This window comes from Rhinoderma darwinii, chromosome 3 (genome assembly GCF_050947455.1).
Source record: "Rhinoderma darwinii isolate aRhiDar2 chromosome 3, aRhiDar2.hap1, whole genome shotgun sequence".
Classification (NCBI taxonomy): Eukaryota; Metazoa; Chordata; class Amphibia; order Anura; family Rhinodermatidae; genus Rhinoderma; species Rhinoderma darwinii.
The window spans coordinates 20,025,779-20,043,405 of NC_134689.1; the positions used below are offsets into that span (position 1 = coordinate 20,025,779).

At 45.7% G+C, this 17,627-nt stretch overlaps 1 protein-coding gene across 1 annotated transcript in view; it reads left to right on the forward strand.

Moving 5' to 3' along the window:
* The first annotated feature begins 203 nt into the window (after positions 1–203).
* LOC142748807 (matrix metalloproteinase-21-like) overlaps positions 204–17,627 on the forward strand; it is a 44,571-nt gene continuing 27,147 nt past the window's right edge. The window contains exon 1 of the mRNA XM_075856086.1: positions 204–261. The gene's annotated coding sequence lies outside the window, so the exon portion shown is untranslated. The remainder of the gene's footprint in view (positions 262–17,627) is intronic.

Below are 17,627 nucleotides of genomic sequence, written 5' to 3' on the forward strand. Positions count from 1 at the left end.
AACACCCAGTTTAAGTCAACTCTTCTTGGCTACATTCCCGCATATTTCGTCAAAGAAGAAAAAGTAGGTTTGAAAAAACAAAAATAAACATGATTTAAAAATGGCCGAGTGTGGGAGGAGCTGAGGAGACACAGCTGTTGGGAGTACAAGACTCTTTTATTTTCCAGCACAGTCGTCATCGTCGCTACATAGACTACGTGAAGCCTCGACTCATTGTCTACAAAGCAGAGGAAACAGTATAAACAAGCCACAACAAAAAAGGTAATTTATTTTGATACATTATTACACTTTACACTAAATCGTAAAATCTACCTTGCACCTTTTAGCAATTTGCACTAGAATGTCAGCAACTAACTTTTATAGAAGTGGCTGTTTTTATAAATTTACATTGTGAAATCTATGACAAAATAAAATTCATTACAAAATTTCATTTTAATGTTGAAAAGACTGATTGGTTGTGTAGACTTGTGGGCAAGGAGTAGCTGTGCACATATTATTTAGTACAAATATTATTAATAATGATAATATGATTAAAAAAATTGAACACTAGTAATAAATAAAAAACGCTCACAATTATTATTGTGGGAAATCTGATCTGACGATAGACTTTTAATGTATAGATTGTGCTATTTTCATTTATATCTTATTTTTTATAATTCGTGTTTTATACCCGTTATAAAGCTTTCAGTTATTTACTCTGAATTTTGCACATTTAATATTGCCATATTCACAATTTATTTGAGATTTCAACTGTATTTTAGTTTTTTTTAACCCCTTAGTGACCAGCCTATTTTAGGCCTTAAAGGGGGTTTTCCCCTGAGAGACATTTATGATATATCCACAGGATATGTCATAAATGTCAGATAGATGCGGGTCCCACCTCTGGGACCAGTGGCGTAACTACCGCTGTAGCAGCCATAGCGGCTGCTACGGGGTCTCTCCCATGCCCGGAGGCTCTGCTAGCAGCCGCTATGGCTGCTACAGCGGTAGCGATACCACATTCAATAGTGTCTTCGTCCTTCGGATGCAGATACTATTGAACACTATGACAGAGCAGGGAGTTATCTCACTGCTCTACCATAGGCTACTGTATACAGTGGCGTAGCTCTAGGGGTCGCAATTGCGACCGTGCCCCTAAACCTGGGGGTGCCGCAGGGCCCCCGTAGCCACACAGGGCTCACCGCACTGGTCACGCTTCCTGAATACTGGAGCAAGGAGCTGATAGGTTAGTGTTCCAGCATTCACTCTGCCGTGAGAGGCTAGGCGCAGGCAGGAGCGATGTAGTGACATCATCGCCTGTCTGCACCGAGTCACTCACAGCGCAGACTGGAGAAGAAGGATCCGCCACCCGACGTGGGAACGGGGATAGGTAAGTAATTATGTTATTATTTTTCTATTAGGCACTATGGGGCATTATACTGGGTAGAGAAGGGAGGCTGACATGGTGGCTGCTATAAGAGCATTTTACTATATGGGGCGGCATTATACTGTATGGGTGACATTATACTGTGGGGGCAGCTATGGGTGGCATTATACTGTGGGGACAGCTATGGATGGCTTTATACTGTGGGAGCAGCTATTGGGGGCATTATATTGTATGGGTGGCATTATACTGTGGGAGCAGCTATTGGGGGCATTATATTGTATGGGTGGCATTATACTGTGGGGGCAGCTATGGGAGGAATTATACTGTGTGGGGGTAGTATGAGGGGCATTAAACTGTGTGGGCAGCTATGGGGGTATTATGCTGCATGGGGCAGCTATGGGGCATTTTACTGCATGGGGCAGCTATGGGGCATTTTACTGCATGGGGCATCTGTGTGGGCATTATACTGTATGGGGCAACTGTGTGGGCATTATACTGTATGGGGCATCTGTGTGGGCATTATACTATATGGGACATCTGTGTGGGCATTATACTGTATGGGGCAGCTATGGGGGCATTATACTGTGTGGGCTGAATTGGGTGTGTATGAGCGGGGATTGGGTTGAACTAGAGGCGTGGCTTAAAAGAAAAAAAATTGACGCTGTGCACCATATTGATTGTCCCTCTTTGTGATACTTGAAAGTATATCAAAGTCTACAAGGAGGGCTGTATAGCACTGTATGGGGAGACTGTATAGCACTGTCTACAGGGGAGGCTGTATAGCACTGTCTACAGGGGGGGCTGTATAGCACTGTCTACAGGGGGGGGGCTGTACAGCACTGTCTACAGGGGGGGCTGTATAGCACTGTCTACAAGGGGCTGTATAGCACTGTCCACAGGGGGGCTGTTTAGCACTGCCTACAGTGTGGGGGGGGGGTGTATAGCACTATCTAAAGGAGTGGGCTTAATTCCAAATCTTAAAGGTCCCATCACGTTGAAAATGCAGTCCAATCTGCGGGCAGCATGTTATAGAGCGGGGGGAGTTGAGCAGATTGTTATATATTTTGTAGCCAAATATTCAATAGAATTTGTCATTTATTTATTCAAACCTCTGCTCATTTTGGGCTTACGAGTCCAGTGGGCGGTCCTACTCAGTGAGTGACAGCCTTCCATGTATTAGTGGGAATACAAAGATAGTGAATCACTGAGTAGGACCGCCCACAGGACTTCTAAACCCAGAATGAGCAGAGGTTTAAATTAATAAATTACAGGTTATTCTGAATCTTTTGCTGCAAAACTATATATCAATCTGCTCAGCTCCTCCTGCTTTGTAACATGCTGAACGCAGATTGGACTGCATATTAAAGGTGACAGGTTCCCTTTAAGTCCAAAATAGGGACATTCTGGGAGAAACTAGAGACAAAGGGGGAGATTTATATAAGACTGGTCTTTCCTACGCTAGTCTTAATATAAAGATAGCTTGAGTAAGATGGATATAATTTATTAGGCCCCGGCCACGCTCAGCTTTTGCTAAGCCCCATCCGCTTTTTGGAAAAATGGCGTGAGCAGCGTAAATGCAACAAAAGGCTAAATATTTTACGCAGATTGCGACTTTTGATACATTTGCAACTTTTCTACGCCAGCAATCTTGTTGATAAAAGTTGATCAATTCCCCCCAACCTTTTTTTACAGCTTTTGAAAACACAAAAATGTCTTGGACCCATGCTACAAGGTAAAATCCATCATATGACATTCAACTCAAGTAGGCTATATAATTAGACACCTGAATGAAGTTCAGAAATTTCCAGTAACTTAAAGGAGTTATCCACCTTGGACAATGCTTCTTAAAAGGGTCCTCTGATGACAAGCAAAGGGGGTCCCCTTAGCGACACCACAGTGATCAGCTGTAATCTGATTTTCCGGCAGTAAGTGTTGAATTCCCCTGCAGCGCCACCACAGGGAAAGTGAAGCTTTACACAGTCCAAATCAATAGGCTATTCATGTACATGGACATGCTGGATCCTCCAGAGTGAGAGACACTTTTTTGCTTTGGCTAATAATAGAGTTCTGAACAGGAGCCGCCTTAATAAGCCAGAATTCCCTAAAAGACTGTTTGAAAATGGGTTTTCCAAACCGGAGAAACCCCTTTAAATAAGGTACAATGTCTGCAATAGTTGCACCCCGGGGGTATCAGGTCGCACACATTGTGTAACTCAATGCATGTTCATAGATTCAACACTGAGTGGCAAAGTATACTGAGCTTGTATTTGCTGACCAGGTAGATGTGCATCTGACCTTCAATCTGAAAGTCAGAAATAAAAAAAATCAGAAGAAAACTGTCTACCTCAGCTGTTTAATGGCAGACTTCAGTTGGACATAAACCAGACCTGAGAAGCGACAATATTGCAGAAATAACTTTCCGTGTCACCGCTCTCAGTAAATACCTTAAGATAATACAGGGCAAATAATAATATTCATTTTCATAAAAACTATTTTAGGTTTTCAACAAATTATAAAATTGTATTCATGCTTAAAGAGGCTCTGTCACCAGATTTTGCAACCCCTATCTGCTATTGCAGCAGATAGGCGCTGCAATGTAGATAAGAGTAACGTTTTTATTTAAAAAAAAACGAGCATTTTTGGCCAAGTTATGACCATTTTTGTATTTATGCAAATGAGGCTTGCAAAAGTACAACTGGGCGTGTTTAAAAGTAAAAGTACAACTGGGCGTGTATTATGTGCGGACATCGGGGCGTTTTTACTTCTTTTACTAGCTGGGCGTTCTGACGAGAAGTATCATCCACTTCTCTTCAGAACGCCCAGCTTCTGGCAGTGCAGATCTGTGACGTCACTCACAGGTCCTGCATCGTGTCAGACGAGCGAGGACACATCGGCACCAGAGGCTACAGTTGATTCTGCAGCAGCATCAGCGTTTGCAGGTAAGTAGCTACATCGACTTACCTGCTAACGCCGATGCTGCTGCAGAATCATCTGTAGCCTCTGGTGCCGATGTGTCCTCGCTCGTCTGACACGATGCAGGACCTGGGGCAGGAAGTGAGTGACGTCACAGCGTGATCTCTCGAGAACACGCTGTGTCTGCACTGCCAGAAGCTGGGCGTTGTGAAGAGAAGTGGATGATACTTCTCGTCAGAACGCCCAGCTAGTAAAAGTAGTAAAAACGCCCCGATGTCCGCACATAATACACGCCCAGTTGTACTTTTACTTTTAAACACGCCCAGTTGTACTTTCGCAAGCCTCATTTGCATAAATACAAAAATGGTCATAACTTGGCCAAAAATGCTAGTTTTTTAAAAATAAAAACGTTACTGTAATCTACATTGCAGCGCCTATCTGCTGCAATAGCAGATAGGGGTTGCAAAATCTGGTGACAGAGCCTCTTTAAAGGGGTTGTCTGGTCATGGGGCTGTTTTTCATAATGATGACCGATCCACAGGATCGGTCATCAATATATGATTGGTGGGTGTCCAACACCTGGACCCCAGAACGATCAGCTGTTCTTGCTGCCTCCGTCAACATAAGTTATGAAGTGGTCGGTGCCGGAAGAAGAAGGCTCTGACTCAGTACCGTAGCTAGCGCGGGGGGGGGGGGGGCAGGGGGGATGATGTTGGCAGCCACCATCCATGTGTATAATCCCCATCATCCCTGTATATACCAGCCATAATCCCTATATATAACGTCCATCATCCCTGTATATACCAGCCATCCCTGTATATACCAGCCATTATCCCTGTATATAAATATCGTCCATCATCCCTATATATAACGTCCATCATCCCTGTATATAACACCATCAACCCTGTATATACCCCCATCATCCCTATATATAATGCCATCATCCCTGTATATACCAGCCATCATCCCTGTATATAACATCCATCATCCCATTATATACCAGCCATCATCCTTGTATATAATGACCGTCATCCCTGTATATACCAGCCATCATCCCTGTATATAACCTCCCATCATCCCTGTATATAACCCCCTTCATCCCTGTATATACCAGCCATCATTCCTGTATATAACCTCCATCATCCTAGTATATAATGGACGTTATATACAAGGATGATGGCTGGTATATACAGGGCTGATGAAGATTATATACAGGGATGATAGCTGGTATATACAGGGATGATGGGGGTTATATACAGGGCTGATGGCTGGTACATGCATGGATGATGGGGGTTATATACAGGGGTGATGGCTGGTATACACATGGCTGATGACTGGTATATACAGGGATGATGGGGGTTATATATTCTTTCATGTACTATCTGAGAGGTCTACAACACTTTCTAATGCAAACTCCTCTGTCAGAGAAAATATTAAACTTCAGTAAGAATGGGACATATAACAACATATACAGCACAGGACTCTTGCTCATTCAGAATGATGACCACGAAAATTTGAATGCGCTTCTTCAGTTCTAAACATGCGTTGGGGGGCCCACTCAGATGTTTTGCCCCCTCCCCCTGTGCTAAACCCCTAGCTATGCCTCTGCTCTGACTACTGTATTGCGGCCGTGCTGCAGTACTGCAGCTCTGCTCCTATTCACTTGAATAGGAGTAGAGCTGCAATAACCCAGCATGGCCGCTATACAATGTACGGAGCCTTCTGCTTATATCACTGACCACTTCATAACTTACGGTGACAGAGGCAGCAGGATCATATATTGATGACCTATCCTATGGATAGGTCATAACTCATAAGTATGAAAACAGGCCCATGACCAGACAACCCCTTTAACTCCGCACAGGACCCATAGAATCAGGTGTGACTGCATTTACCCCTATATTTTCCCATTTGCCCCATGTCGCACTCACAGGGTCTAGGAAGCTGAGATATGAGGAGTTGTATGCTGTGGTCCATGTGTCTGCCTGTAACATAAAGGGGGAAAAAACAGTAAGGGTCCTCTCACACGGCCCAACGTCGGCCGTGTAAGGGTAGGTTCACACGGCCAAATTTTAGACGTATACGAGGCGTATTATGCCTCGTTTTACGTCTGAAAATACGGCTCCAATACGTCGGCAAACATCTGCCCATTCATTTGAATGGGTTTGCCGACGTACTGTGCAGACGACCTGTTATTTACGCGTCGTCGTTTGACAGCTGTCAAACGACGACTCGTAAAAATACAGCCTCGTCAAAAGAAGTGCAGGACACTTCTTTCAGACGTTTTTGGAGCTGTTTTCTCATAGACTCCAATGAAAACAGCTCCAAAAACGAGTTGGTAAAAAAATGAGTTGGTAAAAATGCGAGTTGGTAAAAAAACGTCTGAAAAGCAGGGTCTGTTTTCCCTTGATTTTCAGACGTTTTGGTTGACTACGTGTGAACATACCCTAATAGATTTTTTTTACCTGGAAAGCAAAATAGGGAATCTGTAAGGTCAAAACTCATTAACCTGGAAAGCCACCATCGTATTAATGTGATTCAGTCATCACTTTACAATGATGCTCTTTGTAAAGTAATGCAGTGGGTGCTATTGCACCCACTTAAAGACACCTTCGTTGAGAATTTAGGAAAAAAACGCCTCACAGCCTGATTGACCTAAAAGCACCATGTGGTCTCGGCCAAGGCACTTAATTAGGCCATAATTGGAATACAACATAAATTTTAATATTTGGAGCACTATTCAGCAGGTACAATTGCACCACTTAAAGTGGTTTTCTGGAGAGGGAATATTGATGGCCTATCCTTAAGATAGGTAATCAATATCTGACCGGTGGGAGTCCAACTCTCAGCACCCCTGCCGATCAGCTGTTTTAAAGGCGCCGCGGCGCTTATGCGAGAGTTGCTTTCCCTTCATTGCTCACACTGCTCAATACTGTCAAACGCCGACACCAGGGGCGTAACTAGGAAAGACTGGGCCCCATAGCAAACTTTTGACTGGGGCCCCCCCTCCCCTGGGTGTCACACAACCCCACCCTTGTAGATAGTGCCTTTTTTACAGCCCCCCCCCTGTAGATAGCGCCATACAGCCCCCTCTGTAGATAGCGCCATACAGTCCCCCCCTGTAGATAACGCCATACAGCCCCCTCTGTAGATATCTACAAAGGGGGGCTGTATGGCGTTATCTACAGGGGGGGCTGTATGGCGCCATCTACAGAGGGGGCTGTATGGCGCTATCTACAGGGGGGCTGTATGGCGTTATCTACAGGGGGGCTGTATGGCGCTATACACAGGGGGACTGTATGGCGTTATCTACAGAGGGGGCTGTATGGCGCTATCCACAGGGGGGCTGTATGGCGTTCTCTACAGAGGGGGCTGTATGGCGTTATCTACAGGGGGGACTGTATGGCGTTATCTACAGGGGGGACTGTATTGCGTTATCTACAGGGGGGACGGTATGGCGTTATCTACAGGGGGGACTGTATGGCGTTATCTACAGGGGGACTGTATGGCGTTATCTACAGGGGGGACTGTATGGTGTTATCTACAGGGGGGACAGCCCCCCCCTGTAGGGAACGCCATACAGCCCCCCCCTGTAGGGAACGCCATACAGTCCCCCCTGTGGGGAACGCCATACAGCCCCCCCTGTAGGGAACGCCATACAGCCCCGCCTGTAGGGAATGCCATACAGTCCCCCCTGTAGGGAATGCCACACAGCCCCCCCGGTAGGGAACGCCATACAGCCCCCCCTGTAGGGAACGCTATATAGCTCCCCTCTGTAGGGAATGCCATACAGCCCCCCCCCCCTGTAGGGAACGATATACAGCCCCCCTGTAGGGAATTCCATACAGCCCCCCCCTGTAGGGAACGCCATACAGCCCCCAATGTAGGGAACGCTATACAGCCCCCCTGTAGGGAACGCCATACAGCCCCCCCTGTAGGGAACGCCATACAGCCCCAACCCCCCAAAAAAATCCGACCTACAGTGTGAAAAGACAAAAGACATGTATCCCCTATCCACAGGATAGGGGATACATGTGTGATCGCAGGCAGCGATAGGGAGAACGGGGGACCGAAAGTCCCCCCAAGTTCTCCATGACTAACCTCTGACTTCCGGCATCTGCGCAGCTCAATAAAAATGAAAGGAGCGCTGGTCACGCATGCGCACAAGCACGACCGGCGCTCCATTCATTTCTACGGAGCTGCCGACACAGACCCCGGAAGTCCGAGGTTTCTCATGGAGAACTTCAGGGGACTTTCAGTCCCCCGTTCTCCCTAGCAATGCCAGCGATCACACATGTATCCCCTATCCTGTGGATAGGGGATACATGTCTTTTGTTTAATGGCAGAGCTGGGAGATACCTCGCTGCTCTGCCGTAGTGTTCAGTGGCGTCCCACTGTAGCAGCCATAGCGGCTGCTAGCGGAGCCTCCGGCCATAGTGGGGGCCCGTGCCGGCGGGCGACACGGGCCCCCTCATGCCGCGGGCCCCGTAGCAGCCGCTACGGCTGCTATAACGGTAGTTACGCCACTGGCCGACACACCTCTAGCGGTGGTTCACAGTATTACAGCCTTCTCACTTGTAGCAACAGTTCAAAATTTTACCCCCTTGTGTGAAACGCCGCTAGAGGTGTGTCAGCGTTTGACAGTATTGAACAGTAAAGGGAATGAAGGGAAGGCAGCGCTCGTGCGAGTGCGGCGGCCCCTTTGAAAAAATTGATCAGCGGGGGGTGCCGAGAGTCGGACTCCCACCGATCAGATATTGATGGCCTCTACTGGGGCTAGGCTATCAATTTTCTCTTTCCGGAGAAATAAGAAAGAGTATCTTATAAATCCGTCTCATGACAAATTGCCTTTAATCATATATAGAAAACCTTCATAACCCATAGTTTTAGCCCATAGCTCAGCTTCCTGCCACCTATGACCTTACAGCCTGTGTTCTGTACACCATTTGAGGATTACAGACTACAAACAAGACTGAAATATAGAAGCGGAAAACATGTCAATTGGCCTTGGATCTTCACAATCAAGGGACCTCCACCACCCTATCCTAAATATTCTCCCTCTAGCACCAATCATTCAGTAGGGACTTCAAGCAATATATGGATAAAATTCTGACCATGGTCATGTGATGGACACACAGGTGCACGGCTCGTTACAGTTACAGTATATGTATCTTCTGTGTCTTGTAACGATCCCAGCACCTGTGTGTCCATCACATGACCACGGACAGAATTGTATCCACTGGAAGTAAACAATGAATGTTCCTACTGAATGACAACAAGCAGAGATCTTGAAAACCGTGATGAATTAATAAAGAAAATATATTGGAAAATTGTATAACTTTTATTGATACAAAAAAATAACAACATTAATTTACTCGAAGTGGACAACCCTTTTAAAGACACATTTCCTGTGATTAGTGGTTCACTTCTTTCTGCAGTTTGGTAAACACTTTCCTCTTAATAGCAGCCTACACTTTGGCACAAGACAGAAGCTCATGTGATTAGTATTTTGGCAGATGAATATGCACCTAGAATGATTTACAGGTTTGAGGAATGCTGGACTGTTCCAGGAGAGAAGTTTGGGACAGGCTGGCACATCCCTAGAACACAGCGAGCAGAAAATCTCAAGGAAGCTTCTGCTCACCTTATAAATCAAGAGAGGAAAACCACACATGGAGACAAAGGGCCAGAATAAAAGTCGTAAAGGGCAATTTAATTTGCACTTGATAATAACATCAAACATTCCTCCAAGTGCGGAAAACATTCCTACGTTAAATGGTAAAGACATTTTTATTTTTAAAATTTTTGCACAAAATTTTACTCCATCACCTTTTTTGTAGGATGCAGCACAGATTCAAGGGTGTATTCCCTGGTGCTCTTTGTCGCCCCCTGCTGTGTAAGGCACTTGGTAAGAACCACCAATAAACGTGGGGGACTGGTTGCCACTTTTCAAGTCATATAATAAATCTGTGTTGTATGGATGTCCAATATCATGCCGATAACCTGCCATGCCCATACCGTGTCTCTGACTTCAAGTTTCTAGGGGAGAATGTAGTACTCAGGGGAGGCGCCATGCGGGTCGTCTACCGGTCTGTAATACAAAGCAGTAGGGACCCAGTGTACCCTACATATCCTAATAGGGAATTCTAGGTAATAGAGAGGGGGCCCATTCAGGAGCCTCATCTATTAGACAGACCGATGAACGGCTACAAAGAGCGTCTTTCATTCTGGAGGACCCAAAACAGCTATGTACACAGTTGAGTCACATTATTATGACCACCTCCTACTTTCCACGTCAGCAGCGCGTAGCCCATGAAGGCAGTGATGTGTGGTGGGCTTGGTGGGTATATACGGTATGCGATAGGCTGTCTGATCACATATCACTCATTGTTGCCATGGGTAAAAGGGGCGATATATCAGAGTTGCTAAAAAGGGATGATTATTGGCTTTCGGGCCAGAGGTGGCGGTATTTCTCACACAGCGCATTTTTCGAACTGTTCGCGTGCTGCTGTGGTGAAAGTGTATCATGAGTGGACAAATGGCACCATTGGGAATAACCGACATGGAAACTGCGGAGCACCACGTGCCATTGATGTGAGTGGTGAACGTCGGCTACGAAGGTGCGCGAGGGCCGAACGACACGCTACAGTGGAGCAGCGCACTGTGAAAATCAACCAGGGGCTACCAGTTCAGCTAACCCTACTGCATATGGGGGTCCGAAGTAGACGGATGGTCACTGCTCCTATGCCAACAAAGGTGCATCGGAAAAAAATACTTCAATTTGCACGGCAGTATAGGATTCAGACCACCGATGATTAACAAAGGGTTGTTTTCTCCGATGAGTCACGTTTTCTGCTTCATGGAACGGATGGACGTCGGCGTGTCAGGCGAGAATCATCAGAGAGCAAACACCCTGCAACCATTGCTGGAAGAACACAAGCTGGTGGCGGCAGCGTTATAGTATTGGGGAACTTTTTCATGGCATTCCCTGGGCCACTCATCCATGTGGAAGGCTCTGAACCCATTTGGGTATGAATCCATCGTTGCGATCACGTCCCCCCATATATGTTGTTTGTCTTCCGTGGGGCAGATGGAATCTTCCAGCAAGACAATGCGACATGTCACACGGCTAGAAATGTCCGACAGTGGTTGGAAGAGCATGACCAAGTACTTCCTTGGCCCCCTAACTCGCCAGAGTTTAACACAATTGAGCATCTGTGGGACCTGGATCATCTTTTTAGCTCTATGGATCCTCCCCCATGCACCCTCCAGTAAATGTGGGATGCACTGCAGTCAGCATGGCTCCAGATACCTGAGACCACCGACCAGCACCTTATTGATCACTCCCAGCCCGTCTAGCTGCTGTCCGTGCTGCACTCGGCGGTTACTCCGGATATTAGCTGGTGGTCATAATAATGTGACTTGACTGTATTGACATGGACAGCACATTGATTTCATTGGGTACTGTGTAATGCTTAATTTACCCTGCGGAGGCGCTGCAGGGGAATTGAACACTTGCTGCTGGTTTTGCCCCACATATTGCAGCTGTTTACTGTGGGTTCCAGCTTCGGGACACCCTTTGATCAGCTTATTGTAAGAGGACCCTTCTTAAGGGATTGTTAAAAGAGTCGTTCTGACATCCAAAGAGACCTCTCTTTTAGAACGACATCCAAAGAGACCTCTCTTTTTAATTTGGGTTGTTTTTTATGCTTTATTTAGATACATCTTATCAACAAAGACGATTCTTTCTGTTTCGTTAGAACACATTCTTTATACACTTGCAGTGCCAACACAGATTATTTCAAACTAAATTTTCTCATTTACAAACAGCGGTGGGCATGGTTTTTCTGGCACTAAAACCAATAAGCAAACTCATCCAATATATTGGGAGTTTTTATTTTTTTATAGTCATACAGGTGCAGAGAATGAATTACTGCATAAATAGATAACTAAATGCTTTTGCCAGCAGTACCAGTCTGGAAAAATGTTGGGTGACAACCCTATGGGAACTGTGTTGGTGGCAATATCGGTCATCTCAAGGAACATCTCAAAGAAATACATTTTCCTGTTGTTGTTTTTTAATGTTTTTTTAATATTGTCTTAAGTAGGGAGGTGTCTTGTCAGTAGTGTACCCTCAATAGAGGCAGACTATGCAACTGCGATGGAGCTGCGGTGCCCGCCACTGAACTTCTTTTCCTGCGGGCTTGTCCACACATAACGGAAATGTTGCATTTTTTCCGTCCGGAATTGCGGACAGAAAAAAAACGCAGCAGAATACAGTAGCAGCAAAGTGGATGAGACTGAACAAATCTCATCCACACGCTGCGTAGATACTGAGCGGAAAAAAACGCTCAGAAATGGACTTGCTGTGCGGAATCCACTATACTTACCTAGGAGTCTCTGTTTCTTCCTCCAAGCCGGCCTCCTGGGATGCCGTTTTATACCGTGTGACCTCCGCTGCAGCCAATCACAGGCTGTAGCGGTGGTCACATGGATGAAACGTCATGCCAGGAGGCTGGTCTGCTAGCAGGCAGGTTAATGCAACAGTTTGGGGCGCTTTTTCGATGCGGCGCACAGGGCGGATACGCTGCGGCGTGCTTTTACGCAGCGTATCCGCCCCATCAGGGGCGTAACTAGGAAAGACTGGGCCCCATAGCAAACTTTTGACTGGGCCCCCCCCCCTCCCCTGGGTGTCACACAACCCCCCCTTGTAGATAGTGCCTTTTTTACAGCCACCCCTGTAGATAACACCATACAGACCCCCCTGTAGATAACGCCATACAGACCCCCACTGTAGAGAACGCCATACAGCCCCTTGTAGATAACGCCATACAGCCCCCCCTGTAGATAACGCCATACAGCCCCCCCTGTATATAACGCCATACAGCCCCCCCTGTAGGTAACGCTATACAGCCCCCCTGTAGATAACGCCATACAGCCCCCCCTGCAGGTAACGCCATACAGTCCCCCCTGTAGGTAACGCTATACAGCCCCCCTGTAGATAGAGCCATACAGCCCCCCCTGTAGGTAACGCTATACAGCCCCCCTGTAGATAGCGCCATACAGCCCCCCCTATAGGTAACGCCATACAGCCCCCCCTGTAGGTAACGTCATACAGACCCCCTGTAGATAACACCATACAGCCCTCCCTGTAGGTAACGCCTTACAGAACCCCCCTGTAGGTAACGCCATACAGGCCCCCCTGTAGGTAACGCTATACAGCCCCCCCGTAGGTAACGCTATACAGCCCCCCTGTAGGTAATGCTATACAGCCCCCCCTGTAGGTAACGCTATACAGCCCCCCCTGTAGCTAACGCCTACAGCCCCAACCCCCCCCCCCCAAAAAATTCGACCTATAGTGTGTCCTACAAAAGACACAGGATAGGGGATACATGTGTGATCGCTGACAGCGATAGGGAGAACGGGGGACCGAAAGTCATGCGGACAAACGCGACCGGCGCTCCATTCATTTCTACGGAGCTGCCGACACAGACCCCGGAAGTCCGAGGTTTGTGATGGAGAACTTCAGGGGACTTTTGGTCCCCCGTTCTCCTTATCGCTGCCAGCGATTATACATGTATCCCCTGTCCTGTCGATAGGGGATACATGTCTTTTGTAGGAACAACCCCCTTAATGGCAGAGCGGGGAGATACCTCCCTGCTCTGCTGTAGTGTTGTGGCGTCGCGCTGTAGTAGCCATAGCGGCAGATAGCAGAGCCATAGCGGCAGCTAACAGAGCCACAGGCCATGGTGGGCGACACGGGCCCTCTCATGCCGCGGGCCCCGTAGCAGCCGCTACGGCTGCTACAGCGGTAGTTACGCCACTGCGCCCCATGTGAACATGGCTTAATAGTGTTTTCCTACCACTAGGGGGAGCACAGAGCAACTCCTATTGAGTTCATTAGTAGTTATATAAATTTATATGCACTGAGCTCCACCTATTGGTGGCTGCAGATAGCCAATTTTATAATTTACTGTGTGGAAAGCAGGGAATTTGCAAAAACTGGTGCTCCAGCCCTTATAAAGTTGTGTTAAAAAATGACGGTGTACTAATAGCCATTGTGGCTTATGTATGCGATATTAATTGCTTGGTTTATTGTGACACATTACAAAAGTTTAATAAAAATTAATTGATTGAAAAAAATGACGGTGTACATTAGCTGTATTAAAAAAAACTGTACATATATTGTAGCTCACGGTGGGGGGGGGGGTGTATGGAACCTTCAGATTTCTGCGTAAGCCCCTGCTGTGTCTTGTCCTCTTCCTTAGACAATAGAGGGCTGTTTTATGATCCACTACAGTTGCTGTAGCTTTTATATAATGTATCTCACTTTAGTGTTGACATTTACTTTTAATATACTGTACAGTTCTGAGCATTTCACATAAAAGCAAGAATCATATATTTATCAGAAAAGTTTAGAAAAGTTTGCAGCACTAATTATAATATCAAATATTTAATGTCGTTCTTTAATTTTGTGCACCCTGCTGCAACTTTAACTCTTCCACCCTTCAGGTGTTACACGGGGGTGTAGCTAAAGGCTAATGGGCCCCGGTGCAAAAGTTCTTCTTGGGCCATCCCAACTTCTCTACCATGCCGACCGCCCGCCTGTAACTTTTAACCGCATCACTGGGTCTCTTAAATGACCCATCAATGCAGCACTAGCAGCCAGGGGAGTTTCTAGGGTCTTAAAAGGTTAGGGGTACAAGCCCCAAGATATATGTTTGCCCCAGCCCTACATAAGTCCCAGTTACTGAGTCTGTGGACAAACATTTCCGCGGGGGGCGCATGGGCCACCTAAATTCAGTGCCTGGTGGCAACTGCGAGTGCTGCGACCCCTATAGCTACGCCACTGGTGTTACAAATGGCTGCAGGATCAGACCACACAAAAGGTAAAATGGTAGGAGATTGTTAATCGAGCATATTTGCAAAGCTGCATCAATTTATGACCAATAAATTGGGGGGGATTTTGTAAGCAATTTGCTCCAGTTTACTGGCAGAAATAAAGTAAAAAATTTTTTGGGGCGCACTTCTGTTTTGTGCAAAAAATTGCAACCTTTTTCGTCTTTGCGCTGCTAGATTTCAGTTTGTGGTGCACGGACAGCCCAAGATGAGCCAAATTAATGCTCCTCTTTATAAGTGTAGTGCATCTTGCTCTGGCATGTTTCTAGACTGATGAATAAAACGCCAGTCTTAGTAAATCCCCCTCATTTTAGGCAAAAGTGCACAAAGCCTTTAACTCAGTGAGTGATCATGTTGCACAAACAAAGCGCCTACAAAGAGGTTAATGACAAATTCAGTTCCGCTACATCTGGAGCTTTCAATGTATAAATCACCACTACTTAACGTAGGTGGCACTCTGTTTAGATAAACCTGTGGGTAAAAACAACATCCACAGGGTAAAATCATTCAACTTATAGTAACCTGGTCATATGTCCATAATAAATCACTAGAAGTGATAGGATGTTCTAGTGCTGGAATGAGACAGACTCCGTGTTCTCTGCCCCTGACATCAGTCATGTTTGTTTTCATGAGTAGTAAATTAATAAGCTCAATTTATCAAGAAGCATTCGTGCAACATACTCTCCCGGCACTCCGAGAAAAAGACCGCTCAGGTGAGGAATTGCGCAGAATAACCTTGTTTATTGCAGAAGTTCTTGCCTGGTATTGATCTTGTTTCAGAAGAGAAATAGTTATGAACCCCTTGCCGAAGTTGATGTAGGGTAGCATCGTAGCCGGCAAGGGGAAGTATAGAGCACGCTCACGGGCTGAGCCTGCTCCATACTCGGCAGGTATCGGCTACCATAATTTAGATCCCGCCCGTTTTACAACTTAGATACCACGGTCAATAGCGACCATGGCATCTAAACCGTTAGAAAGAGGGGGCGACCCCCTCTGATAGCCCATCACATCCCTGCCATCTCGATTTTAGGGTTCCGATGGTTGTCATGGCAGCCCAGGGGCCTAACGAAGGCCCCAGGGTCTGCCATCTCTCTGCTACTTCAGAAAACTTCTGACATACCATAGTGACTTGTCAGAAGTTTTGATCGGTAGGGGTCCGAGCACTGAGACCCCCACCAATCGCTAAAACTAAGTGACAGAAGCGCTCGGGTGAGCGCTGAGCCGCTTGTTCTCTGATCGTATTTTCTTGGAAAGCCGATGTAACGGTGTACGGCCTCAATAGAAAGTCAATGGGCCCGTACTCCGTTACATCGGCTTTCCGGGAAGAGCCGATCAGAAATGCTGCGGCTCAGTGCTCACCCGAGCGCTTCTGCCAGTTTGTTTTAACGATCGGTCGGGTCTCGGTGCTCAGACCCCTACCGATCAAAACTTCTGACATGTCACTATGACATGTCAGAAGTTTTCTAAAAGTTTAGTTACCATTTAATAGGAGTTGTTAAAAACCACAATATGCTGCAATACATAAGTCTTGCAGTATATGGTGCAAGTGATCCAACGATCGCTAGTTCAAGTCCCATGGGGGAACGAATAAAAATAGTAAAAAACAGGTAAATAAAAGCTTTTTTATTTAGATAAGAAAAACCACAATATAAACCCTTTTCCCATTTTTTCCTGAAGTAATGTAAAATAATTATTAAATAAACATAATTGCTATTGCCGCGTCGTAAAAGTCCAAACTATTACAATATAAATTTTATATTGAATCCACACAGTGAATGGTATAAAAAAATTACAAAACACCACAATTGATGTTTTTTGGTCTCCTCGTCTCCCACAAAAAGTGAGATAAAAAGTCTTACATACCCCAAAATGTTATCAATAAAAACTACAGCTCGCCCCGCAAAAAAAAAAATCCTCACATTGCTCAATCAACGATAAGATAGAAAAGTTATGGCTCCCAGAATATGGCAACCCCCAAAAAAATTGAACAGTCAGTTTTTTCTTTCTAAAAGTAGTAAAACCTAATAAAAAAAAATGTTGTATTGTATTATATGTCGTTTTTAATGCGTGATGAATGGCGTAAAAATATAATCCAAACTAAAATGCCGGAATCCCTGTTTTTTTCCCATTCCACCCCAATAAGATTTTTTTTTTTACAGTTTTCCAGTACATTATATGGTACAATAAATGGTGCTGTAAAAAACGACACACCCTCATACGGCTATTTTGACGGAAAAATTATAAAGTAATGTCTTTTAGAAGTTGGGAAGGAAAAAACGAAAATGAAAAAAACGACAGAAAGGGATTTATTTAAATCTTACTTCCTGTTACTTATATGGCACCAACATATTCTGCAGTTCGGTACAAAGATTGACATCACACCCCTCATCCCCTGTCACCAAAGGGGCTCACAATCTAAGTTCCCTATCTAGGACACACAAACACACTA